The 25344-nt window shown below is 43.7% G+C and overlaps 20 non-coding genes across 20 annotated transcripts; all 20 read right to left on the reverse strand.

Annotated features, from left to right (window-relative positions):
• Positions 1–419: 419 nt before the first annotated feature.
• Positions 420–492, reverse strand: Trnar-ucu. The gene has a single exon. It is a non-coding gene; the product is annotated as a tRNA-Arg (tRNA).
• Positions 493–1719: 1227 nt separating this feature from the next.
• Positions 1720–1792, reverse strand: Trnar-ucu. Its single transcript has one exon. It is a non-coding gene; the product is annotated as a tRNA-Arg (tRNA).
• Positions 1793–3019: 1227 nt separating this feature from the next.
• On the reverse strand, positions 3020–3092 carry Trnar-ucu. The gene has a single exon. It is a non-coding gene; the product is annotated as a tRNA-Arg (tRNA).
• A 1227-nt stretch (positions 3093–4319) lies between these two features.
• On the reverse strand, positions 4320–4392 carry Trnar-ucu. The gene has a single exon. It is a non-coding gene; the product is annotated as a tRNA-Arg (tRNA).
• A 1227-nt stretch (positions 4393–5619) lies between these two features.
• Positions 5620–5692, reverse strand: Trnar-ucu. The gene has a single exon. It is a non-coding gene; the product is annotated as a tRNA-Arg (tRNA).
• A 1227-nt stretch (positions 5693–6919) lies between these two features.
• Trnar-ucu lies at positions 6920–6992 on the reverse strand. The gene has a single exon. It is a non-coding gene; the product is annotated as a tRNA-Arg (tRNA).
• Positions 6993–8219: 1227 nt separating this feature from the next.
• On the reverse strand, positions 8220–8292 carry Trnar-ucu. The gene has a single exon. It is a non-coding gene; the product is annotated as a tRNA-Arg (tRNA).
• A 1227-nt stretch (positions 8293–9519) lies between these two features.
• Trnar-ucu lies at positions 9520–9592 on the reverse strand. Its single transcript has one exon. It is a non-coding gene; the product is annotated as a tRNA-Arg (tRNA).
• Positions 9593–10819: 1227 nt separating this feature from the next.
• Trnar-ucu lies at positions 10820–10892 on the reverse strand. The gene has a single exon. It is a non-coding gene; the product is annotated as a tRNA-Arg (tRNA).
• A 1227-nt stretch (positions 10893–12119) lies between these two features.
• Positions 12120–12192, reverse strand: Trnar-ucu. Its single transcript has one exon. It is a non-coding gene; the product is annotated as a tRNA-Arg (tRNA).
• Positions 12193–13419: 1227 nt separating this feature from the next.
• Positions 13420–13492, reverse strand: Trnar-ucu. The gene has a single exon. It is a non-coding gene; the product is annotated as a tRNA-Arg (tRNA).
• A 1227-nt stretch (positions 13493–14719) lies between these two features.
• Trnar-ucu lies at positions 14720–14792 on the reverse strand. Its single transcript has one exon. It is a non-coding gene; the product is annotated as a tRNA-Arg (tRNA).
• Positions 14793–16019: 1227 nt separating this feature from the next.
• On the reverse strand, positions 16020–16092 carry Trnar-ucu. Its single transcript has one exon. It is a non-coding gene; the product is annotated as a tRNA-Arg (tRNA).
• A 1227-nt stretch (positions 16093–17319) lies between these two features.
• Positions 17320–17392, reverse strand: Trnar-ucu. Its single transcript has one exon. It is a non-coding gene; the product is annotated as a tRNA-Arg (tRNA).
• Positions 17393–18619: 1227 nt separating this feature from the next.
• Positions 18620–18692, reverse strand: Trnar-ucu. The gene has a single exon. It is a non-coding gene; the product is annotated as a tRNA-Arg (tRNA).
• Positions 18693–19919: 1227 nt separating this feature from the next.
• Trnar-ucu lies at positions 19920–19992 on the reverse strand. The gene has a single exon. It is a non-coding gene; the product is annotated as a tRNA-Arg (tRNA).
• Positions 19993–21219: 1227 nt separating this feature from the next.
• Trnar-ucu lies at positions 21220–21292 on the reverse strand. The gene has a single exon. It is a non-coding gene; the product is annotated as a tRNA-Arg (tRNA).
• A 1227-nt stretch (positions 21293–22519) lies between these two features.
• Trnar-ucu lies at positions 22520–22592 on the reverse strand. The gene has a single exon. It is a non-coding gene; the product is annotated as a tRNA-Arg (tRNA).
• Positions 22593–23819: 1227 nt separating this feature from the next.
• Trnar-ucu lies at positions 23820–23892 on the reverse strand. The gene has a single exon. It is a non-coding gene; the product is annotated as a tRNA-Arg (tRNA).
• A 1227-nt stretch (positions 23893–25119) lies between these two features.
• On the reverse strand, positions 25120–25192 carry Trnar-ucu. The gene has a single exon. It is a non-coding gene; the product is annotated as a tRNA-Arg (tRNA).
• Between the last annotated feature and the right edge of the window lie 152 nt (positions 25193–25344).

Consider the following 25344-nt stretch of genomic DNA (forward strand, 5'->3'; position numbering starts at 1 on the left):
TTTCTCACTTGTGGCCGAGAAAACTGAAACCCTCTCAGCTTGGGCTGGAAGAATTAAAGATCATGACTGGGATTACATACACTGACTCGTGAAGTAATACAAAATTATTTCACTCTTCATTGTATTTGTTTCTGTACAAAATGTGCGTTCTATTGCTATATTTCTATCTGTAGGTAAAAATTGGGTATTGAAAGAAAATTTGCGTGAACAGGCACGTGAAGATATGGTTCCGTTTTTACAGCATTTACACATAACAGCGTCATGGATAACAGATCTACGAGAATTTTGCTTGTATGTGTAAGGCTGACATATTTAAGCATAGAACTGAGGTCACAACAATTTTCACCTTTTGAAGACGCTTGTGGTTACCCATATGTCAATACCCATCTCGTGATTGGCACATGTTTTTAAAAATTGCCCGTCCCTTGTGGGGATCGAACCCACGACCTTTGGATTAGAAGTCCAACGCGCTATCCTCTGCGCCAAAGGGACGCTGTGCAAGTGACGGGCTCAGATGTAAGAGATTCTGCAAGACATGACCTGTGCTACATGTCTCGCGTTACTTTTCTGATAGGCTTACTTTCATATTTATCTGAAGCAATTACATCAAAGACTCATTATTTATGTAACAGACACGATACATCACTCCGAATCGCTCTGTTTACCATGGCCCTACTGATTGAAACACCTGCGTATTGACAGAGTTGCTCTGTACAATCGTAGTAACACAGTCCTGCTATTAGATTCGCTCACGTGCGCTGCTTACAGATAAATGGGAATTACGCTCTTTAGAACAGCATCCACTCACAAAGTGGTAAACGACACACTGGAAACACTGTATGATTAGTCACATTTTTTGACTTTGGTTGACTGCTGTGTCACAGCCGGTCCCCATCATATGTATACACTCCAACGGACGTGTGTGCCCTGTTAGCACATTTGCCAGGAACGTTAGCTGCATCACCTCCCTGTCAATTTCATGCCGTCCTCGAAGCGTCAGCCATTGCTTGGTGACAGTGTGTTTCGATGAGACGTGGACAGATGATGCATCTCTCTCGCCGTCAGTTATAGGCGGGAATCATAGTTAATGTAGTTTTCTGCAAGCGTCAGCGGAGCGTCAGACGTCTCTGTCTGGTCTTCTCCCTTCATGCATCCAGCAAGTCCCCTCCTGACAGTCCCCAGCAAAAGCCCCCTGCGCTGAAGCGAATATTGCCGCCGTTTCTATAGATACAGAGTGCCATTGTTTAATGGGAACAGTTAAGGAACCATAGTACTATATCTCGTTGTGAAACAGTCTACTTTTCTCACTTGTGGCCGAGAAAACTGAAACCCTCTCAGCTTGGGCTGGAAGAATTAAAGATCATGACTGGGATTACATACATTGACTCGTGAAGTAATACAAAATTATTTCACTCTTCATTGTATTTGTTTCTGTACAAAATGTGCGTTCTATTGCTATATTTCTATCTGTAGGTAAAAATTGGGTATTGAAAGAAAATTTGCGTGAACAGGCACGTGAAGATATGGTTCCGTTTTTACAGCATTTACACATAACAGCGTCATGGATAACAGATCTACGAGAATTTTGCTTGTATGTGTAAGGTTGACATATTTAAGCATAGAACTGAGGTCACAACAATTTTCACCTTTTGAAGACGCTTGTGGTTACCCATATGTCAATACCCATCTCGTGATTGGCACATGTTTTTAAAAATTGCCCGTCCCTTGTGGGGATCGAACCCACGACCTTTGGATTAGAAGTCCAACGCGCTATCCTCTGCGCCAAAGGGACGCTGTGCAAGTGACGGGCTCAGATGTAAGAGATTCTGCAAGACATGACCCGTGCTACATGTCTCGCGTTACTTTTCTGATAGGCTTACTTTCATATTTATCTGAAGCAATTACATCAAAGACTCATTATTTATGTAACAGACACGATACATCACTCCGAATCGCTCTGTTTACCATGGCCCTACTGATTGAAACACCTGCGTATTGACAGAGTTGCTCTGTACAATCGTAGTAACACAGTCCTGCTATTAGATTCGCTCACGTGCGCTGCTTACAGATAAATGGGAATTACGCTCTTTAGAACAGCATCCACTCACAAAGTGGTAAACGACACACTGGAAACACTGTATGATTAGTCACATTTTTTGACTTTGGTTGACTGCTGTGTCACAGCCGGTCCCCATCATATGTATACACTCCAACGGACGTGTGTGCCCTGTTAGCACATTTGCCAGGAACGTTAGCTGCATCACCTCCCTGTCAATTTCATGCCGTCCTCGAAGCGTCAGCCATTGCTTGGTGACAGTGTGTTTCGATGAGACGTGGACAGATGATGCATCTCTCTCGCCGTCAGTTATAGGCGGGAATCATACTTAATGTAGTTTTCTGCAAGCGTCAGCGGAGCGTCAGACGTCTCTGTCTGGTCTTCTCCCTTCATGCATCCAGCAAGTCCCCTCCTGACAGTCCCCAGCAAAAGCCCCCTGCGCTGAAGCGAATATTGCCGCCGTTTCTATAGATACAGAGTGCCATTGTTTAATGGGAACAGTTAAGGAACCATAGTACTATATCTTGTTGTGAAACAGTCTACTTTTCTCACTTGTGGCCGAGAAAACTGAAACCCTCTCAGCTTGGGCTGGAAGAATTAAAGATCATGACTGGGATTACATACATTGACTCGTGAAGTAATACAAAATTATTTCACTCTTCATTGTATTTGTTTCTGTACAAAATGTGCGTTCTATTGCTATATTTCTATCTGTAGGTAAAAATTGGGTATTGAAAGAAAATTTGCGTGAACAGGCACGTGAAGATATGGTTCCGTTTTTACAGCATTTACACATAACAGCGTCATGGATAACAGATCTACGAGAATTTTGCTTGTATGTGTAAGGTTGACATATTTAAGCATAGAACTGAGGTCACAACAATTTTCACCTTTTTAAGACGCTTGTGGTTACCCATATATCAATACCCATCTCGTGATTGGCACATGTTTTTAAAAATTGCCCGTCCCTTGTGGGGATGGAACCCACGACCTTTGGATTAGAAGTCCAACGCGCTATCCTCTGCGCCAAAGGGACGCTGTGCAAGTGACGGGCTCAGATGTAAGAGATTCTGCAAGACATGACCCGTGCTACATGTCTCGCGTTACTTTTCTGATAGGCTTACTTTCATATTTCTCTGAAGCAATTACATCAAAGACTCATTATTTATGTAACAGACACGATACATCACTCCGAATCGCTCTGTTTACCATGGCCCTACTGATTGAAACACCTGCGTATTGACAGAGTTGCTCTGTACAATCGTAGTAACACAGTCCTGCTATTAGATTCGCTCACGTGCGCTGCTTACAGATAAATGGGAATTACGCTCTTTAGAACAGCATCCACTCACAAAGTGGTAAACGACACACTGGAAACACTGTATGATTAGTCACATTTTTTGACTTTGGTTGACTGCTGTGTCACAGCCGGTCCCCATCATATGTATACACTCCAACGGACGTGTGTGCCCTGTTAGCACATTTGCCAGGAACGTTAGCTGCATCACCTCCCTGTCAATTTCATGCCGTCCTCGAAGCGTCAGCCATTGCTTGGTGACAGTGTGTTTCGATGAGACGTGGACAGATGATGCATCTCTCTCGCCGTCAGTTATAGGCGGGAATCATACTTAATGTAGTTTTCTGCAAGCGTCAGCGGAGCGTCAGACGTCTCTGTCTGGTCTTCTCCCTTCATGCATCCAGCAAGTCCCCTCCTGACAGTCCCCAGCAAAAGCCCCCTGCGCTGAAGCGAATATTGCCGCCGTTTCTATAGATACAGAGTGCCATTGTTTAATGGGAACAGTTAAGGAACCATAGTACTATATCTTGTTGTGAAACAGTCTACTTTTCTCACTTGTGGCCGAGAAAACTGAAACCCTCTCAGCTTGGGCTGGAAGAATTAAAGATCATGACTGGGATTACATACATTGACTCGTGAAGTAATACAAAATTATTTCACTCTTCATTGTATTTGTTTCTGTACAAAATGTGCGTTCTATTGCTATATTTCTATCTGTAGGTAAAAATTGGGTATTGAAAGAAAATTTGCGTGAACAGGCACGTGAAGATATGGTTCCGTTTTTACAGCATTTACACATAACAGCGTCATGGATAACAGATCTACGAGAATTTTGCTTGTATGTGTAAGGTTGACATATTTAAGCATAGAACTGAGGTCACAACAATTTTCACCTTTTGAAGACGCTTGTGGTTACCCATATGTCGATACCCATCTCGTGATTGGCACATGTTTTTAAAAATTGCCCGTCCCTTGTGGGGATCGAACCCACGACCTTTGGATTAGAAGTCCAACGCGCTATCCTCTGCGCCAAAGGGACGCTGTGCGAGTGACGGGCTCAGATGTAAGAGATTCTGCAAGACATGACCCGTGCTACATGTCTCGCGTTACTTTTCTGATAGGCTTACTTTCATATTTCTCTGAAGCAATTACATCAAAGACTCATTATTTATGTAACAGACACGATACATCACTCCGAATCGCTCTGTTTACCATGGCCCTACTGATTGAAACACCTGCGTATTGACAGAGTTGCTCTGTACAATCGTAGTAACACAGTCCTGCTATTAGATTCGCTCACGTGCGCTGCTTACAGATAAATGGGAATTACGCTTTTTAGAACAGCATCCACTCACAAAGTGGTAAACGACACACTGGAAACACTGTATGATAAGTCACATTTTTTGACTTTGGTTGACTGCTGTGTCACAGCCGGTCCCCATCATATGTATACACTCCAACGGACGTGTGTGCCCTGTTAGCACATTTGCCAGGAACGTTAGCTGCATCACCTCCCTGTCAATTTCATGCCGTCCTCGAAGCGTCAGCCATTGCTTGGTGACAGTGTGTTTCGATGAGACGTGGACAGATGATGCATCTCTCTCGCCGTCAGTTATAGGCGGGAATCATACTTAATGTAGTTTTCTGCAAGCGTCAGCGGAGCGTCAGACGTCTCTGTCTGGTCTTCTCCCTTCATGCATCCAGCAAGTCCCCTCCTGACAGTCCCCAGCAAAAGCCCCCTGCGCTGAAGCGAATATTGCCGCCGTTTCTATAGATACAGAGTGCCATTGTTTAATGGGAACAGTTAAGGAACCATAGTACTATATCTTGTTGTGAAACAGTCTACTTTTCTCACTTGTGGCCGAGAAAACTGAAACCCTCTCAGCTTGGGCTGGAAGAATTAAAGATCATGACTGGGATTACATACATTGACTCGTGAAGTAATACAAAATTATTTCACTCTTCATTGTATTTGTTTCTGTACAAAATGTGCGTTCTATTGCTATATTTCTATCTGTAGGTAAAAATTGGGTATTGAAAGAAAATTTGCGTGAACAGGCACGTGAAGATATGGTTCCGTTTTTACAGCATTTACACATAACAGCGTCATGGATAACAGATGTACGAGAATTTTGCTTGTATGTGTAAGGTTGACATATTTAAGCATAGAACTGAGGTCACAACAATTTTCACCTTTTGAAGACGCTTGTGGTTACCCATATGTCAATACCCATCTCGTGATTGGCACATGTTTTTAAAAATTGCCCGTCCCTTGTGGGGATCGAACCCACGACCTTTGGATTAGAAGTCCAACGCGCTATCCTCTGCGCCAAAGGGACGCTGTGCAAGTGACGGGCTCAGATGTAAGAGATTCTGCAAGACATGACCCGTGCTACATGTCTCGCGTTACTTTTCTGATAGGCTTACTTTCATATTTCTCTGAAGCAATTACATCAAAGACTCATTATTTATGTAACAGACACGATACATCACTCCGAATCGCTCTGTTTACCATGGCCCTACTGATTGAAACACCTGCGTATTGACAGAGTTGCTCTGTACAATCGTAGTAACACAGTCCTGCTATTAGATTCGCTCACGTGCGCTGCTTACAGATAAATGGGAATTGCGCTCTTTAGAACAGCATCCACTCACAAAGTGGTAAACGACACACTGGAAACACTGTATGATTAGTCACATTTTTTGACTTTGGTTGACTGCTGTGTCACAGCCGGTCCCCATCATATGTATACACTCCAACGGACGTGTGTGCCCTGTTAGCACATTTGCCAGGAACGTTAGCTGCATCACCTCCCTGTCAATTTCATGCCGTCCTCGAAGCGTCAGCCATTGCTTGGTGACAGTGTGTTTCGATGAGACGTGGACAGATGATGCATCTCTCTCGCCGTCAGTTATAGGCGGGAATCATACTTAATGTAGTTTTCTGCAAGCGTCAGCGGAGCGTCAGACGTCTCTGTCTGGTCTTCTCCCTTCATGCATCCAGCAAGTCCCCTCCTGACAGTCCCCAGCAAAAGCCCCCTACGCTGAAGCGAATATTGCCGCCGTTTCTATAGATACAGAGTGCCATTGTTTAATGGGAACAGTTAAGGAACCATAGTACTATATCTTGTTGTGAAACAGTCTACTTTTCTCACTTGTGGCCGAGAAAACTGAAACCCTCTCAGCTTGGGCTGGAAGAATTAAAGATCATGACTGGGATTACATACATTGACTCGTGAAGTAATACAAAATTATTTCACTCTTCATTGTATTTGTTTCTGTACAAAATGTGCGTTCTATTGCTATATTTCTATCTGTAGGTAAAAATTGGGTATTGAAAGAAAATTTGCGTGAACAGGCACGTGAAGATATGGTTCCGTTTTTACAGCATTTACACATAACAGCGTCATGGATAACAGATCTACGAGAATTTTGCTTGTATGTGTAAGGTTGACATATTTAAGCATAGAACTGAGGTCACAACAATTTTCACCTTTTGAAGACGCTTGTGGTTACCCATATGTCAATACCCATCTCGTGATTGGCACATGTTTTTAAAAATTGCCCGTCCCTTGTGGGGATCGAACCCACGACCTTTGGATTAGAAGTCCAACGCGCTATCCTCTGCGCCAAAGGGACGCTGTGCAAGTGACGGGCTCAGATGTAAGAGATTCTGCAAGACATGACCCGTGCTACATGTCTCGCGTTACTTTTCTGATAGGCTTACTTTCATATTTCTCTGAAGCAATTACATCAAAGACTCATTATTTATGTAACAGACACGATACATCACTCCGAATCGCTCTGTTTACCATGGCCCTACTGATTGAAACACCTGCGTATTGACAGAGTTGCTCTGTACAATCGTAGTAACACAGTCCTGCTATTAGATTCGCTCACGTGCGCTGCTTACAGATAAATGGGAAATACGCTCTTTAGAACAGCATCCACTCACAAAGTGGTAAACGACACACTGGAAACACTGTATGATTAGTCACATTTTTTGACTTTGGTTGACTGCTGTGTCACAGCCGGTCCCCATCATATGTATACACTCCAACGGACGTGTGTGCCCTGTTAGCACATTTGCCAGGAACGTTAGCTGCATCACCTCCCTGTCAATTTCATGCCGTCCTCGAAGCGTCAGCCATTGCTTGGTGACAGTGTGTTTCGATGAGACGTGGACAGATGATGCATCTCTCTCGCCGTCAGTTATAGGCGGGAATCATACTTAATGTAGTTTTCTGCAAGCGTCAGCGGAGCGTCAGACGTCTCTGTCTGGTCTTCTCCCTTCATGCATCCAGCAAGTCCCCTCCTGACAGTCCCCAGCAAAAGCCCCCTGCGCTGAAGCGAATATTGCCGCCGTTTCTATAGATACAGAGTGCCATTGTTTAATGGGAACAGTTAAGGAACCATAGTACTATATCTTGTTGTGAAACAGTCTACTTTTCTCACTTGTGGCCGAGAAAACTGAAACCCTCTCAGCTTGGGCTGGAAGAATTAAAGATCATGACTGGGATTACATACATTGACTCGTGAAGTAATACAAAATTATTTCACTCTTCATTGTATTTGTTTCTGTACAAAATGTGCGTTCTATTGCTATATTTCTATCTGTAGGTAAAAATTGGGTATTGAAAGAAAATTTGCGTGAACAGGCACGTGAAGATATGGTTCCGTTTTTACAGCATTTACACATAACAGCGTCATGGATAACGGATCTACGAGAATTTTGCTTGTATGTGTAAGGTTGACATATTTAAGCATAGAACTTAGGTCACAACAATTTTCACCTTTTGAAGACACTTGTGGTTACCCATATGTCAATACCCATCTCGTGATTGGCACATGTTTTTAAAAATTGCCCGTCCCTTGTGGGGATCGAACCCACGACCTTTGGATTAGAAGTCCAACGCGCTATCCTCTGCGCCAAAGGGACGCTGTGCAAGTGACGGGCTCAGATGTAAGAGATTCTGCAAGACATGACCCGTGCTACATGTCTCGCGTTACTTTTCTGATAGGCTTACTTTCATATTTCTCTGAAGCAATTACATCAAAGACTCATTATTTATGTAACAGACACGATACATCACTCCGAATCGCTCTGTTTACCATGGCCCTACTGATTGAAACACCTGCGTATTGACAGAGTTGCTCTGTACAATCGTAGTAACACAGTCCTGCTATTAGATTCGCTCACGTGCGCTGCTTACAGATAAATGGGAATTACGCTCTTTAGGACAGCATCCACTCACAAAGTGGTAAACGACACACTGGAAACACTGTATGATTAGTCACATTTTTTGACTTTGGTTGACTGCTGTGTCACAGCCGGTCCCCATCATATGTATACACTCCAACGGACGTGTGTGCCCTGTTAGCACATTTGCCAGGAACGTTAGCTGCATCACCTCCCTGTCAATTTCATGCCGTCCTCGAAGCGTCAGCCATTGCTTGGTGACAGTGTGTTTCGATGAGACGTGGACAGATGATGCATCTCTCTCGCCGTCAGTTATAGGCGGGAATCATACTTAATGCAGTTTTCTGCAAGCGTCAGCGGAGCGTCAGACGTCTCTGTCTGGTCTTCTCCCTTCATGCATCCAGCAAGTCCCCTCCTGACAGTCCCCAGCAAAAGCCCCCTGCGCTGAAGCGAATATTGCCGCCGTTTCTATAGATACAGAGTGCCATTGTTTAATGGGAACAGTTAAGGAACCATAGTACTATATCTTGTTGTGAAACAGTCTACTTTTCTCACTTGTGGCCGAGAAAACTGAAACCCTCTCAGCTTGGGCTGGAAGAATTAAAGATCATGACTGGGATTACATACATTGACTCGTGAAGTAATACAAAATTATTTCACTCTTCATTGTATTTGTTTCTGTACAAAATGTGCGTTCTATTGCTATATTTCTATCTGTAGGTAAAAATTGGGTATTGAAAGAAGATTTGCGTGAACAGGCACGTGAAGATATGGTTCCGTTTTTACAGCATTTACACATAACAGCGTCATGGATAACAGATCTACGAGAATTTTGCTTGTATGTGTAAGGTTGACATATTTAAGCATAGAACTGAGGTCACAACAATTTTCACCTTTTGAAGACGCTTGTGGTTACCCATATGTCAATACCCATCTCGTGATTGGCACATGTTTTTAAAAATTGCCCGTCCCTTGTGGGGATCGAACCCACGACCTTTGGATTAGAAGTCCAACGCGCTATCCTCTGCGCCAAAGGGACGCTGTGCAAGTGACGGGCTCAGATGTAAGAGATTCTGCAAGACATGACCCGTGCTACATGTCTCGCGTTACTTTTCTGATAGGCTTACTTTCATATTTCTCTGAAGCAACTACATCAAAGACTCATTATTTATGTAACAGACACGATACATCACTCCGAATCGCTCTGTTTACCATGGCCCTACTGATTGAAACACCTGCGTATTGACAGAGTTGCTCTGTACAATCGTAGTAACACAGTCCTGCTATTAGATTCGCTCACGTGCGCTGCTTACAGATAAATGGGAATTACGCTCTTTAGAACAGCATCCACTCACAAAGTGGTAAACGACACACTGGAAACACTGTATGATTAGTCACATTTTTTGACTTTGGTTGACTGCTGTGTCACAGCCGGTCCCCATCATATGTATACACTCCAACGGACGTGTGTGCCCTGTTAGCACATTTGCCAGGAACGTTAGCTGCATCACCTCCCTGTCAATTTCATGCCGTCCTCGAAGCGTCAGCCATTGCTTGGTGACAGTGTGTTTCGATGAGACGTGGACAGATGATGCATCTCTCTCGCCGTCAGTTATAGGCGGGAATCATACTTAATGTAGTTTTCTGCAAGCGTCAGCGGAGCGTCAGACGTCTCTGTCTGGTCTTCTCCCTTCATGCATCCAGCAAGTCCCCTCCTGACAGTCCCCAGCAAAAGCCCCCTGCGCTGAAGCGAATATTGCCGCCGTTTCTATAGATACAGAGTGCCATTGTTTAATGGAAACAGTTAAGGAACCATAGTACTATATCTTGTTGTGAAACAGTCTACTTTTCTCACTTGTGGCCGAGAAAACTGAAACCCTCTCAGCTTGGGCTGGAAGAATTAAAGATCATGACTGGGATTACATACATTGACTCGTGAAGTAATACAAAATTATTTCACTCTTCATTGTATTTGTTTCTGTACAAAATGTGCGTTCTATTGCTATATTTCTATCTGTAGGTAAAAATTGGGTATTGAAAGAAAATTTGCGTGAACAGGCACGTGAAGATATGGTTCCGTTTTTACAGCATTTACACATAACAGCGTCATGGATAACGGATCTACGAGAATTTTGCTTGTATGTGTAAGGTTGACATATTTAAGCATAGAACTGAGGTCACAACAATTTTCACCTTTTGAAGACGCTTGTGGTTACCCATATGTCAATACCCATCTCGTGATTGGCACATGTTTTTAAAAATTGCCCTTCCCTTGTGGGGATCGAACCCACGACCTTTGGATTAGAAGTCCAACGCGCTATCCTCTGCGCCAAAGGGACGCTGTGCAAGTGACGGGCTCAGATGTAAGAGATTCTGCAAGACATGACCCGTGCTACATGTCTCGCGTTACTTTTCTGATAGGCTTACTTTCATATTTCTCTGAAGCAATTACATCAAAGACTCATTATTTATGTAACAGACACGATACATCACTCCGAATCGCTCTGTTTACCATGGCCCTACTGATTGAAACACCTGCGTATTGACAGAGTTGCTCTGTACAATCGTAGTAACACAGTCCTGCTATTAGATTCGCTCACGTGCGCTGCTTACAGATAAATGGGAATTACGCTCTTTAGAACAGCATCCACTCACAAAGTGGTAAACGACACACTGGAAACACTGTATGATTAGTCACATTTTTTGACTTTGGTTGACTGCTGTGTCACAGCCGGTCCCCATCATATGTATACACTCCAACGGACGTGTGTGCCCTGTTAGCACATTTGCCAGGAACGTTAGCTGCATCACCTCCCTGTCAATTTCATGCCGTCCTCGAAGCGTCAGCCATTGCTTGGTGACAGTGTGTTTCGATGAGACGTGGACAGATGATGCATCTCTCTCGCCGTCAGTTATAGGCGGGAATCATACTTAATGTAGTTTTCTGCAAGCGTCAGCGGAGCGTCAGACGTCTCTGTCTGGTCTTCTCCCTTCATGCATCCAGCAAGTCCCCTCCTGACAGTCCCCAGCAAAAGCCCCCTGCGCTGAAGCGAATATTGCCGCCGTTTCTATAGATACAGAGTGCCATTGTTTAATGGGAACAGTTAAGGAACCATAGTACTATATCTTGTTGTGAAACAGTCTACTTTTCTCACTTGTGGCCGAGAAAACTGAAACCCTCTCAGCTTGGGCTGGAAGAATTAAAGATCATGACTGGGATTACATACATTGACTCGTGAAGTAATACAAAATTATTTCACTCTTCATTGTATTTGTTTCTGTACAAAATGTGCGTTCTATTGCTATATTTCTATCTGTAGGTAAAAATTGGGTATTGAAAGAAGATTTGCGTGAACAGGCACGTGAAGATATGATTCCGTTTTTACAGCATTTACACATAACAGCGTCATGGATAACAGATCTACGAGAATTTTGCTTGTATGTGTAAGGTTGACATATTTAAGCATAGAACTGAGGTCACAACAATTTTCACCTTTTGAAGACGCTTGTGGTTACCCATATGTCAATACCCATCTCGTGATTGGCACATGTTTTTAAAAATTGCCCGTCCCTTGTGGGGATCGAACCCACGACCTTTGGATTAGAAGTCCAACGCGCTATCCTCTGCGCCAAAGGGACGCTGTGCAAGTGACGGGCTCAGATGTAAGAGATTCTGCAAGACATGACCCGTGCTACATGTCTCGCGTTACTTTTCTGATAGGCTTACTTTCATATTTCTCTGAAGCAACTACATCAAAGACTCATTATTTATGTAACAGACACGATACATCACTCCGAATCGCTCTGTTTACCATGGCCCTACTGATTGAAACACCTGCGTATTGACAGAGTTGCTCTGTACAATCGTAGTAACACAGTCCTGCTATTAGATTCGCTCACGTGCGCTGCTTACAGATAAATGGGAATTACGCTCTTTAGAACAGCATCCACTCACAAAGTGGTAAACGACACACTGGAAACACTGTATGATTAGTCACATTTTTTGACTTTGGTTGACTGCTGTGTCACAGCCGGTCCCCATCATATGTATACACTCCAACGGACGTGTGTGCCCTGTTAGCACATTTGCCAGGAACGTTAGCTGCATCACCTCCCTGTCAATTTCATGCCGTCCTCGAAGCGTCAGCCATTGCTTGGTGACAGTGTGTTTCGATGAGACGTGGACAGATGATGCATCTCTCTCGCCGTCAGTTATAGGCGGGAATCATACTTAATGTAGTTTTCTGCAAGCGTCAGCGGAGCGTCAGACGTCTCTGTCTGGTCTTCTCCCTTCATGCATCCAGCAAGTCCCCTCCTGACAGTCCCCAGCAAAAGCCCCCTGCGCTGAAGCGAATATTGCCGCCGTTTCTATAGATACAGAGTGCCATTGTTTAATGGGAACAGTTAAGGAACCATAGTACTATATCTTGTTGTGAAACAGTCTACTTTTCTCACTTGTGGCCGAGAAAACTGAAACCCTCTCAGCTTGGGCTGGAAGAATTAAAGATCATGACTGGGATTACATACATTGACTCGTGAAGTAATACAATATTATTTCACTCTTCATTGTATTTGTTTCTGTACAAAATGTGCGTTCTATTGCTATATTTCTATCTGTAGGTAAAAATTGGGTATTGAAAGAAAATTTGCGTGAACAGGCACGTGAAGATATGGTTCCGTTTTTACAGCATTTACACATAACAGCGTCATGGATAACAGATCTACGAGAATTTTGCTTGTATGTGTAAGGTTGACATATTTAAGCATAGAACTGAGGTCACAACAATTTTCACCTTTTGAAGACGCTTGTGGTTACCCATATGTCAATACCCATCTCGTGATTGGCACATGTTTTTAAAAATTGCCCGTCCCTTGTGGGGATCGAACCCACGACCTTTGGATTAGAAGTCCAACGCGCTATCCTCTGCGCCAAAGGGACGCTGTGCAAGTGACGGGCTCAGATGTAAGAGATTCTGCAAGACATGACCCGTGCTACATGTCTCGCGTTACTTTTCTGATAGGCTTACTTTCATATTTATCTGAAGCAATTACATCAAAGACTCATTATTTATGTAACAGACACGATACATCACTCCGAATCGCTCTGTTTACCATGGCCCTACTGATTGAAACACCTGCGTATTGACAGAGTTGCTCTGTACAATCGTAGTAACACAGTCCTGCTATTAGATTCGCTCACGTGCGCTGCTTACAGATAAATGGGAATTACGCTCTTTAGAACAGCATCCACTCACAAAGTGGTAAACGACACACTGGAAACACTGTATGATTAGTCACATTTTTTGACTTTGGTTGACTGCTGTGTCACAGCCGGTCCCCATCATATGTATACACTCCAACGGACGTGTGTGCCCTGTTAGCACATTTGCCAGGAACGTTAGCTGCATCACCTCCCTGTCAATTTCATGCCGTCCTCGAAGCGTCAGCCATTGCTTGGTGACAGTGTGTTTCGATGAGACGTGGACAGATGATGCATCTCTCTCGCCGTCAGTTATAGGCGGGAATCATACTTAATGTAGTTTTCTGCAAGCGTCAGCGGAGCGTCAGACGTCTCTGTCTGGTCTTCTCCCTTCATGCATCCAGCAAGTCCCCTCCTGACAGTCCCCAGCAAAAGCCCCCTGCGCTGAAGCGAATATTGCCGCCGTTTCTATAGATACAGAGTGCCATTGTTTAATGGGAACAGTTAAGGAACCATAGTACTATATCTTGTTGTGAAACAGTCTACTTTTCTCACTTGTGGCCGAGAAAACTGAAACCCTCTCAGCTTGGGCTGGAAGAATTAAAGATCATGACTGGGATTACATACATTGACTCGTGAAGTAATACAAAATTATTTCACTCTTCATTGTATTTGTTTCTGTACAAAATGTGCGTTCTATTGCTATATTTCTATCTGTAGGTAAAAATTGGGTATTGAAAGAAAATTTGCGTGAACAGGCACGTGAAGATATGGTTCCGTTTTTACAGCATTTACACATAACAGCGTCATGGATAACAGATCTACGAGAATTTTGCTTGTATGTGTAAGGTTGACATATTTAAGCATAGAACTGAGGTCACAACAATTTTCACCTTTTGAAGACGCTTGTGGTTACCCATATGTCAATACCCATCTCGTGATTGGCACATGTTTTTAAAAATTGCCCGTCCCTTGTGGGGATCGAACCCACGACCTTTGGATTAGAAGTCCAACGCGCTATCCTCTGCGCCAAAGGGACGCTGTGCAAGTGACGGGCTCAGATGTAAGAGATTCTGCAAGACATGACCCGTGCTACATGTCTCGCGTTACTTTTCTGATAGGCTTACTTTCATATTTATCTGAAGCAATTACATCAAAGACTCATTATTTATGTAACAGACACGATACATCACTCCGAATCGCTCTGTTTACCATGGCCCTACTGATTGAAACACCTGCGTATTGACAGAGTTGCTCTGTACAATCGTAGTAACACAGTCCTGCTATTAGATTCGCTCACGTGCGCTGCTTACAGATAAATGGGAATTACGCTCTTTAGAACAGCATCCACTCACAAAGTGGTAAACGACACACTGGAAACACTGTATGATTAGTCACATTTTTTGACTTTGGTTGACTGCTGTGTCACAGCCGGTCCCCATCATATGTATACACTCCAACGGACGTGTGTGCCCTGTTAGCACATTTGCCAGGAACGTTAGCTGCATCACCTCCCTGTCAATTTCATGCCGTCCTCGAAGCGTCAGCCATTGCTTGGTGACAGTGTGTTTCGATGAGACGTGGACAGATGATGCATCTCTCTCGCCGTCAGTTATAGGCGGGAATCATACTTAATGTAGTTTTCTGCAAGCGTCAGCGGAGCGTCAGACGTCTCTGTCTGGTCTTCTCCCTTCATGCATCCAGCAAGTCCCCTCCTGACAGTCCCCAGCAAAAGCCCCCTGCGCTGAAGCGAATATTGCCGCCGTTTCTATAGATACAGAGTGCCATTGTTTAATGGGAACAGTTAAGGAACCATAGTACTATATCTTGTTGTGAAACAGTCTACTTTTCTCACTTGTGGCCGAGAAAACTGAAACCCTCTCAGCTTGGGCTGGAAGAATTAAAGATCATGACTGGGATTACATACATTGACTCGTGAAGTAATACAAAATTATTTCACTCTTCATTGTATTTGTTTCTGTACAAAATGTGCGTTCTATTGCTATATTTCTATCTGTAGGTAAAAATTGGGTATTGAAAGAAAATTTGCGTGAACGGGCACGTGAAGATATGGTTCCGTTTTTACAGCATTTACACATAACAGCGTCATGGATAACAGATCTACGAGAATTTTGCTTGTATGTGTAAGGTTGACATATTTAAGCATAGAACTGAGGTCACAACAATTTTCACCTTTTGAAGACGCTTGTGGTTACCCATATGTCAATACCCATCTCGTGATTGGCACATGTTTTTAAAAATTGCCCGTCCCTTGTGGGGATCGAACCCACGACCTTTGGATTAGAAGTCCAACGCGCTATCCTCTGCGCCAAAGGGACGCTGTGCAAGTGACGGGCTCAGATGTAAGAGATTCTGCAAGACATGACCCGTGCTACATGTCTCGCGTTACTTTTCTGATAGGCTTACTTTCATATTTCTCTGAAGCAATTACATCAAAGACTCATTATTTATGTAACAGACACGATACATCACTCCGAATCGCTCTGTTTACCATGGCCCTACTGATTGAAACACCTGCGTATTGACAGAGTTGCTCTGTACAATCGTAGTAACACAGTCCTGCTATTAGATTCGCTCACGTGCGCTGCTTACAGATAAATGGGAATTACGCTCTTTAGAACAGCATCCACTCACAAAGTGGTAAACGACACACTGGAAACACTGTATGATTAGTCACATTTTTTGACTTTGGTTGACTGCTGTGTCACAGCCGGTCCCCATCATATGTATACACTCCAACGGACGTGTGTGCCCTGTTAGCACATTTGCCAGGAACGTTAGCTGCATCACCTCCCTGTCAATTTCATGCCGTCCTCGAAGCGTCAGCCATTGCTTGGTGACAGTGTGTTTCGATGAGACGTGGACAGATGATGCATCTCTCTCGCCGTCAGTTATAGGCGGGAATCATACTTAATGTAGTTTTCTGCAAGCGTCAGCGGAGCGTCAGACGTCTCTGTCTGGTCTTCTCCCTTCATGCATCCAGCAAGTCCCCTCCTGACAGTCCCCAGCAAAAGCCCCCTGCGCTGAAGCGAATATTGCCGCCGTTTCTATAGATACAGAGTGCCATTGTTTAATGGGAACAGTTAAGGAACCATAGTACTATATCTTGTTGTGAAACAGTCTACTTTTCTCACTTGTGGCCGAGAAAACTGAAACCCTCTCAGCTTGGGCTGGAAGAATTAAAGATCATGACTGGGATTACATACATTGACTCGTGAAGTAATACAAAATTATTTCACTCTTCATTGTATTTGTTTCTGTACAAAATGTGCGTTCTATTGCTATATTTCTATCTGTAGGTAAAAATTGGGTATTGAAAGAAAATTTGCGTGAACAGGCACGTGAAGATATGGTTCCGTTTTTACAGCATTTACACATAACAGCGTCATGGATAACAGATCTACGAGAATTTTGCTTGTATGTGTAAGGTTGACATATTTAAGCATAGAACTGAGGTCACAACAATTTTCACCTTTTGAAGACGCTTGTGGTTACCCATATGTCAATACCCATCTCGTGATTGGCACATGTTTTTAAAAATTGCCCGTCCCTTGTGGGGATCGAACCCACGACCTTTGGATTAGAAGTCCAACGCGCTATCCTCTGCGCCAAAGGGACGCTGTGCAAGTGACGGGCTCAGATGTAAGAGATTCTGCAAGACATGACCCGTGCTACATGTCTCGCGTTACTTTTCTGATAGGCTTACTTTCATATTTCTCTGAAGCAATTACATCAAAGACTCATTATTTATGTAACAGACACGATACATCACTCCGAATCGCTCTGTTTACCATGGCCCTACTGATTGAAACACCTGCGTATTGACAGAGTTGCTCTGTACAATCGTAGTAACACAGTCCTGCTATTAGATTCGCTCACGTGCGCTGCTTACAGATAAATGGGAATTATGCTCTTTAGAACAGCATCCACTCACAAAGTGGTAAACGACACACTGGAAACACTGTATGATTAGTCACATTTTTTGACTTTGGTTGACTGCTGTGTCACAGCCGGTCCCCATCATATGTATACACTCCAACGGACGTGTGTGCCCTGTTAGCACATTTGCCAGGAACGTTAGCTGCATCACCTCCCTGTCAATTTCATGCCGTCCTCGAAGCGTCAGCCATTGCTTGGTGACAGTGTGTTTCGATGAGACGTGGACAGATGATGCATCTCTCTCGCCGTCAGTTATAGGCGGGAATCATACTTAATGTAGTTTTCTGCAAGCGTCAGCGGAGCGTCAGACGTCTCTGTCTGGTCTTCTCCCTTCATGCATCCAGCAAGTCCCCTCCTGACAGTCCCCAGCAAAAGCCCCCTGCGCTGAAGCGAATATTGCCGCCGTTTCTATAGATACAGAGTGCCATTGTTTAATGGGAACAGTTAAGGAACCATAGTACTATATCTTGTTGTGAAACAGTCTACTTTTCTCACTTGTGGCCGAGAAAACTGAAACCCTCTCAGCTTGGGCTGGAAGAATTAAAGATCATGACTGGGATTACATACATTGACTCGTGAAGTAATACAAAATTATTTCACTCTTCATTGTATTTGTTTCTGTACAAAATGTGCGTTCTATTGCTATATTTCTATCTGTAGGTAAAAATTGGGTATTGAAAGAAAATTTGCGTGAACAGGCACGTGAAGATATGGTTCCGTTTTTACAGCATTTACACATAACAGCGTCATGGATAACAGATCTACGAGAATTTTGCTTGTATGTGTAAGGTTGACATATTTAAGCATAGAACTGAGGTCACAACAATTTTCACCTTTTGAAGACGCTTGTGGTTACCCATATGTCAATACCCATCTCGTGATTGGCACATGTTTTTAAAAATTGCCCGTCCCTTGTGGGGATCGAACCCACGACCTTTGGATTAGAAGTCCAACGCGCTATCCTCTGCGCCAAAGGGACGCTGTGCAAGTGACGGGCTCAGATGTAAGAGATTCTGCAAGACATGACCCGTGCTACATGTCTCGCGTTACTTTTCTGATAGGCTTACTTTCATATTTCTCTGAAGCAATTACATCAAAGACTCATTATTTATGTAACAGACATGATACATCACTCCGAATCGCTCTGTTTACCATGGCCCTACTGATTGAAACACCTGCGTATTGACAGAGTTGCTCTGTACAATCGTAGTAACACAGTCCTGCTATTAGATTCGCTCACGTGCGCTGCTTACAGATAAATGGGAATTACGCTCTTTAGAACAGCATCCACTCACAAAGTGGTAAACGACACACTGGAAACACTGTATGATTAGTCACATTTTTTGACTTTGGTTGACTGCTGTGTCACAGCCGGTCCCCATCATATGTATACACTCCAACGGACGTGTGTGCCCTGTTAGCACATTTGCCAGGAACGTTAGCTGCATCACCTCCCTGTCAATTTCATGCCGTCCTCGAAGCGTCAGCCATTGCTTGGTGACAGTGTGTTTCGATGAGACGTGGACAGATGATGCATCTCTCTCGCCGTCAGTTATAGGCGGGAATCATACTTAATGTAGTTTTCTGCAAGCGTCAGCGGAGCGTCAGACGTCTCTGTCTGGTCTTCTCCCTTCATGCATCCAGCAAGTCCCCTCCTGACAGTCCCCAGCAAAAGCCCCCTGCGCTGAAGCGAATATTGCCGCCGTTTCTATAGATACAGAGTGCCATTGTTTAATGGGAACAGTTAAGGAACCATAGTACTATATCTTGTTGTGAAACAGTCTACTTTTCTCACTTGTGGCCGAGAAAACTGAAACCCTCTCAGCTTGGGCTGGAAGAATTAAAGATCATGACTGGGATTACATACATTGACTCGTGAAGTAATACAAAATTATTTCACTCTTCATTGTATTTGTTTCTGTACAAAATGTGCGTTCTATTGCTATATTTCTATCTGTAGGTAAAAATTGGGTATTGAAAGAAAATTTGCGTGAACAGGCACGTGAAGATATGGTTCCGTTTTTACAGCATTTACACATAACAGCGTCATGGATAACAGATCTACGAGAATTTTGCTTGTATGTGTAAGGTTGACATATTTAAGCATAGAACTGAGGTCACAACAATTTTCACCTTTTGAAGACGCTTGTGGTTACCCATATGTCAATACCCATCTCGTGATTGGCACATGTATTTAAAAATTGCCCGTCCCTTGTGGGGATCGAACCCACGACCTTTGGATTAGAAGTCCAAAGCGCTATCCTCTGCGCCAAAGGGACGCTGTGCAAGTGACGGGCTCAGATGTAAGAGATTCTGCAAGACATGACTTGTGCTACATGTCTCGCGTTACTTTTCTGATAGGCTTACTTTCATATTTCTCTGAAGCAATTACATCAAAGACTCATTATTTATGTAACAGACACGATACATCACTCCGAATCGCTCTGTTTACCATGGCCCTACTGATTGAAACACCTGCGTATTGACAGAGTTGCTCTGTACAATCGTAGTAACACAGTCCTGCTATTAGATTCGCTCACGTGCGCTGCTTACAGATAAATGGGAATTACGCTCTTTAGAACAGCATCCACTCACAAAGTGGTAAACGACACACTGGAAACACTGTATGATTAGTCACATTTTTTGACTTTGGTTGACTGCTGTGTCACAGCCGGTCCCCATCATATGTATACACTCCAACGGACGTGTGTGCCCTGTTAGCACATTTGCCAGGAACGTTAGCTGCATCACCTCCCTGTCAATTTCATGCCGTCCTCGAAGCGTCAGCCATTGCTTGGTGACAGTGTGTTTCGATGAGACGTGGACAGATGATGCATCTCTCTCGCCGTCAGTTATAGGCGGGAATCATACTTAATGTAGTTTTCTGCAAGCGTCAGCGGAGCGTCAGACGTCTCTGTCTGGTCTTCTCCCTTCATGCATCCAGCAAGTCCCCTCCTGACAGTCCCCAGCAAAAGCCCCCTGCGCTGAAGCGAATATTGCCGCCGTTTCTATAGATACAGAGTGCCATTGTTTAATGGGAACAGTTAAGGAACCATAGTACTATATCTTGTTGTGAAACAGTCTACTTTTCTCACTTGTGGCCGAGAAAACTGAAACCCTCTCAGCTTGGGCTGGAAGAATTAAAGATCATGACTGGGATTACATACATTGACTCGTGAAGTAATACAAAATTATTTCACTCTTCATTGTATTTGTTTCTGTACAAAATGTGCGTTCTATTGCCATATTTCTATCTGTAGGTAAAAATTGGGTATTGAAAGAAAATTTGCGTGAACAGGCACGTGAAGATATGGTTCCGTTTTTACAGCATTTACACATAACAGCGTCATGGATAACAGATCTACGAGAATTTTGCTTGTATGTGTAAGGTTGACATATTTAAGCATAGAACTGAGGTCACAACAATTTTCACCTTTTGAAGACGCTTGTGGTTACCCATATGTCAATACCCATCTCGTGATTGGCACATGTTTTTAAAAATTGCCCGTCCCTTGTGGGGATCGAACCCACGACCTTTGGATTAGAAGTCCAACGCGCTATCCTCTGCGCCAAAGGGACGCTGTGCAAGTGACGGGCTCAGATGTAGGAGATTCTGCAAGACATGACCCGTGCTACATGTCTCGCGTTACTTTTCTGATAGGCTTACTTTCATATTTCTCTGAAGCAATTACATCAAAGACTCATTATTTATGTAACAGACACGATACATCACTCCGAATCGCTCTGTTTACCATGGCCCTACTGATTGAAACACCTGCGTATTGACAGAGTTGCTCTGTACAATCGTAGTAACACAGTCCTGCTATTAGATTCGCTCACGTGCGCTGCTTACAGATAAATGGGAATTACGCTCTTTAGAACAGCATCCACTCACAAAGTGGTAAACGACACACTGGAAACACTGTATGATTAGTCACATTTTTTGACTTTGGTTGACTGCTGTGTCACAGCCGGTCCCCATCATATGTATACACTCCAACGGACGTGTGTGCCCTGTTAGCACATTTGCCAGGAACGCTAGCTGCATCACCTCCCTGTCAATTTCATGCCGTCCTCGAAGCGTCAGCCATTGCTTGGTGACAGTGTGTTTCGATGAGACGTGGACAGATGATGCATCTCTCTCGCCGTCAGTTATAGGCGGGAATCATACTTAATGTAGTTTTCTGCAAGCGTCAGCGGAGCGTCAGACGTCTCTGTCTGGTCTTCTCCCTTCATGCATCCAGCAAGTCCCCTCCTGACAGTCCCCAGCAAAAGCCCCCTGCGCTGAAGCGAATATTGCCGCCGTTTCTATAGATACAGAGTGCCATTGTTTAATGGGAACAGTTAAGGAACCATAGTACTATATCTTGTTGTGAAAGAGTCTACTTTTCTCACTTGTGGCCGAGAAAACTGAAACCCTCTCAGCTTGGGCTGGAAGAATTAAAGATCATGACTGGGATTACATACATTGACTCGTGAAGTAATACAAAATTATTTCACTCTTCATTGTATTTGTTTCTGTACAAAATGTGCGTTCTATTGCCATATTTCTATCTGTAGGTAAAAATTGGGTATTGAAAGAAAATTTGCGTGAACAGGCACGTGAAGATATGGTTCCGTTTTTACAGCATTTACACATAACAGCGTCATGGATAACAGATCTACGAGAATTTTGCTTGTATGTGTAAGGTTGACATATTTAAGCATAGAACTGAGGTCACAACAATTTTCACCTTTTGAAGACGCTTGTGGTTACCCATATGTCAATACCCATCTCGTGATTGGCACATGTTTTTAAAAATTGCCCGTCCCTTGTGGGGATCGAACCCACGACCTTTGGATTAGAAGTCCAACGCGCTATCCTCTGCGCCAAAGGGACGCTGTGCAAGTGACGGGCTCAGATGTAAGAGATTCTGCAAGACATGACCCGTGCTACATGTCTCGCGTTACTTTTCTGATAGGCTTACTTTCATATTTCTCTGAAGCAATTACATCAAAGACTCATTATTTATGTAACAGACACGATACATCACTCCGAATCGCTCTGTTTACCATGGCCCTACTGATTGAAACACCTGCGTATTGACAGAGTTGCTCTGTACAATCGTAGTAACACAGTCCTGCTATTAGATTCGCTCACGTGCGCTGCTTACAGATAAATGGGAATTACGCTCTTTAGAACAGCATCCACTCACAAAGTGGTAAACGACACACTGGAAACACTGTATGATTAGTCACATTTTTTGACTTTGGTTGACTGCTGTGTCACAGCCGGTCCCCATCATATGTATACACTCCAACGGACGTGTGTGCCCTGTTAGCACATTTGCCAGGAACGTTAGCTGCATCACCTCCCTGTCAATTTCATGCCGTCCTCGAAGCGTCAGCCATTGCTTGGTGACAGTGTGTTTCGATGAGACGTGGACAGATGATGCATCTCTCTCGCCGTCAGTTATAGGCGGGAATCATACTTAATGTAGTTTTCTGCAAGCGTCAGCGGAGCGTCAGACGTCTCTGTCTGGTCTTCTCCCTTCATGCATCCAGCAAGTCCCCTCCTGACAGTCCCCAGCAAAAGCCCCCTGCGCTGAAGCGAATATTGCCGCCGTTTCTATAGATACAGAGTGCCATTGTTTAATGGGAACAGTTAAGGAACCATAGTACTATATCTTGTTGTGAAACAGTCTACTTTTCTCACTTGTGGCCGAGAAAACTGAAACCCTCTCAGCTTGGGCTGGAAGAATTAAAGATCATGACTGGGATTACATACATTGACTCGTGAAGTAATACAAAATTATTTCACTCTTCATTGTATTTGTTTCTGTACAAAATGTGCGTTCTATTGCCATATTTCTATCTGTAGGTAAAAATTGGGTATTGAAAGAAAATTTGCGTGAACAGGCACGTGAAGATATGGTTCCGTTTTTACAGCATTTACACATAACAGCGTCATGGATAACAGATCTACGAGAATTTTGCTTGTATGTGTAAGGTTGACATATTTAAGCATAGAACTGAGGTCACAACAATTTTCACCTTTTGAAGACGCTTGTGGTTACCCATATGTCAATACCCATCTCGTGATTGGCACATGTTTTTAAAAATTGCCCGTCCCTTGTCGGGATCGAACCCACGACCTTTGGATTAGAAGTCCAACGCGCTATCCTCTGCGCCAAAGGGACGCTGTGCAAGTGACGGGCTCAGATGTAAGAGATTCTGCAAGACATGACCCGTGCTACATGTCTCGCGTTACTTTTCTGATAGGCTTACTTTCATATTTATCTGAAGCAATTACATCAAAGACTCATTATTTATGTAACAGACACGATACATCACTCCGAATCGCTCTGTTTACCATGGCCCTACTGATTGAAACACCTGCGTATTGACAGAGTTGCTCTGTACAATCGTAGTAACACAGTCCTGCTATTAGATTCGCTCACGTGCGCTGCTTACAGATAAATGGGAATTACGCTCTTTAGAACAGCATCCACTCACAAAGTGGTAAACGACACACTGGAAACACTGTATGATTAGTCACATTTTTTGACTTTGGTTGACTGCTGTGTCACAGCCGGTCCCCATCATATGTATACACTCCAACGGACGTGTGTGCCCTGTTAGCACATTTGCCAGGAACGTTAGCTGCATCACCTCCCTGTCAATTTCATGCCGTCCTCGAAGCGTCAGCCATTGCTTGGTGACAGTGTGTTTCGATGAGACGTGGACAGATGATGCATCTCTCTCGCCGTCAGTTATAGGCGGGAATCATACTTAATGTAGTTTTCTGCAAGCGTCAGCGGAGCGTCAGACGTCTCTGTCTGGTCTTCTCCCTTCATGCATCCAGCAAGTCCCCTCCTGACAGTCCCCAGCAAAAGCCCCCTGCGCTGAAGCGAATATTGCCGCCGTTTCTATAGATACAGAGTGCCATTGTTTAATGGGAACAGTTAAGGAACCATAGTACTATATCTTGTTGTGAAACAGTCTACTTTTCTCACTTGTGGCCGAGAAAACTGAAACCCTCTCAGCTTGGGCTGGAAGAATTAAAGATCATGACTGGGATTACATACATTGACTCGTGAAGTAATACAAAATTATTTCACTCTTCATTGTATTTGTTTCTGTACAAAATGTGCGTTCTATTGCTATATTTCTATCTGTAGGTAAAAATTGGGTATTTAAAGAAAATTTGCGTGAACAGGCACGTGAAGATATGGTTCCGTTTTTACAGCATTTACACATAACAGCGTCATGGATAACAGATGTACGAGAATTTTGCTTGTATGTGTAAGGTTGACATATTTAAGCATAGAACTGAGGTCACAACAATTTTCACCTTTTGAAGACGCTTGTGGTTACCCATATGTCAATACCCATCTCGTGATTGGCACATGTTTTTAAAAATTGCCCGTCCCTTGTGGGGATCGAACCCACGACCTTTGGATTAGAAGTCCAACGCGCTATCCTCTGCGCCAAAGGGACGCTGTGCAAGCGACGGGCTCAGATGTAAGAGATTCTGCAAGACATGACCCGTGCTACATGTCTCGCGTTACTTTTCTGATAGGCTTACTTTCATATTTCTCTGAAGCAATTACATCAAAGACTCATTATTTATGTAACAGACACGATACATC

Source organism: Schistocerca americana, chromosome 1, assembly GCF_021461395.2.
Source record: "Schistocerca americana isolate TAMUIC-IGC-003095 chromosome 1, iqSchAmer2.1, whole genome shotgun sequence".
Lineage (NCBI taxonomy): Eukaryota > Metazoa > Arthropoda > Insecta > Orthoptera > Acrididae > Schistocerca > Schistocerca americana.